This window comes from Trichosurus vulpecula, chromosome 1 (genome assembly GCF_011100635.1).
Source record: "Trichosurus vulpecula isolate mTriVul1 chromosome 1, mTriVul1.pri, whole genome shotgun sequence".
Classification (NCBI taxonomy): domain Eukaryota; kingdom Metazoa; phylum Chordata; class Mammalia; order Diprotodontia; family Phalangeridae; genus Trichosurus; species Trichosurus vulpecula.
The window spans coordinates 518,589,727-518,591,835 of record NC_050573.1 but is presented as its reverse complement, the minus strand read 5'-3'; the positions used below and the strand labels follow the sequence as shown (position 1 = coordinate 518,591,835).

Below are 2,109 nucleotides of genomic sequence, written 5' to 3'. Positions count from 1 at the left end.
TTTTGTATAGAACCTCAGACTGGCCTTCATTGCCCTCCTAGCCCTGCTGTTGGCTTCTGAACTTCTAAGTTATGCCCTTCTCATCTTGAAATTTCCCTCAGCACCTGGGATCTCCTCACCCTAGAATATATGACTACCCTTGTGGCATCCTCAATATGAAATATCCATTTCTAAGATATGTCCCTTTCTCCCACTGGTGGGTTTTTCATGGAGCCTCTATCTTGTGGAGGATCCCAGGCTAGCCTTTATTCCTCTCTCAGAGCTTGGCACAGTGCCTGGAACATAATAAGCACTTAATAAATGACTGTTTCCTTCCTTCCTAGTTCTTCCTAATCCATAGAGTTGTTGCAGGGTTGAAATGAGTTAATATTAACTCATTTGTTGTTGTCCAAGGGGAACCTGTGAACCTCCCTTACATTTAGCTCCAATGTCCTTATAGCTTAAGATATAATAACAGGTAAGTAAATGTCCATAGATGACCTAAAAACTGATTCTTAGCAACATTTGCAACTTTTCTGCCACTCTCTTTATGAAAGTGGAAGGTAATCACATAGGACTGAGGGCCATTTTATGTATGTTTCTGTTTCATGGCTTGCCATGTGAAAAGAACTGATCAAGAAGTGATCTGTCTGCTGGTAATGAGCTTCTCCATACTCAAAACAGGGTCTTGAGACATCAGATTCAAGCCTATCTCTAAGGACACATCAATATCTTTTCAACGTGGTCAAACCAAACAGATCTCTCACCCTGTTCTGGTGTAGCTTTTGAGAGCTAGAGTTACTGCCATCACACAATGAGTAGAACTTTCGTGGAGGCTTTAAAATTCTCATCACCACTTATTAAAGTCTATGGCACCATCTTTCCTTTAAGAAATGACTTGAGGGTTCAGGGATGTCCTGCTAATTGGTAGCATAGGCTTCCCCCTGCTCCTAGAACTCCTCTCTGCTTAAGAGCAGCAGGGGGCCTCAGAATAAAAAAATAGAGGAAGAGTGCTCAAATAAATATCTGTTCAGTTATTGACATTGGGAATCATGGATAAAAGCCAGTTAATTGAACAAGCACTGGATCAGTTTATTAATTGCCATGAGCAGACATACAAAGAATTTTGGAACACTTTCACTCATCTTTCAAAAGATCATAAAGTGATTAAGAGCCGAACACCTGGAAGAGACAGTTCAGGAAACACCTTTGCCACTCCAGTGTTTTCTCATGGTCAGCACATCAGGAATGAGTACCTTTCTCTCAGTCGTACCTTTCTCTCAATCCTCTATCACACCCTCAAGAAGAAAAGCAGATTGTCATTGATGAAGGCCAGTAAGTTGGCATTTCCATTCAAGACAACCTAAATCAGGCAAGAAAGACAAAAGTAGACAATTTCCTAGAAACTGGAAGATTTTGACATAGAAGAAGAAGCTAACCACAAGTTAAGCTCAGAGTTGCTACTGCTTCAAGGGGAGGTAGAAAAGAATGTACATTTCTCTATCTCAGGATATATTCCTTCTTTTTGAGCAACATTCTAACCCTGAACTGAAGACCTGGTCAACAGAACAACCTGCATTGAGGCATTTGAAGGAGGTACCTGGGAATGAAGTTCAGCCATTCTCACTTGATGAAGTATTTGACTAAAACACTGTGTTTCTAACCCCCAAGTTCTCTAACACAGAGATGAAAACACTTGTAGAAATGCCCAGCAAAGTAGACTGAACCCTGATATGAAAGCCAAAGAACCAAACAACTAATTTGTAATAATTTTTTCTTGTTTTTTTCTTGTTCTTATTAAGCAATATTAGAAAAAAGGCAAACTGACTGTTGTACCTTGAAAAGAAGAAGAAGAAGTAGTAGTAGTAGTAGTAGTAGTAGTAGTAGTAGTAGTAGTAGTAGTAGTAGTAGTAGAAGAGGAAGAAGAAGAAGAAGAAAAGAAGGAGGAGGAGGAGGAGGAGCAGGAGGAGAAGGGAAGGAAGGAAGGAAGGAAGAAAGAAAGAAAGAAAGAAAGAAAGAAAGAAAGAAAGAAAGAAAGAAAGAGAAAAAGAAAGATGACTTGAGGATGACTGGGGTTGGTTTTTAAATGGTGGGGTTTTTTATATAAGCTTCATATATCATACAAGTTTT

The 2,109-nt window shown here is 39.5% G+C and overlaps 1 pseudogene; it reads left to right on the top strand.

The window, feature by feature from the left end:
* Positions 1 to 1,031: 1,031 nt before the first annotated feature.
* Positions 1,032 to 1,704, top strand: LOC118841089 (annotated as a pseudogene).
* The last annotated feature ends 405 nt before the right edge of the window (positions 1,705 to 2,109 follow it).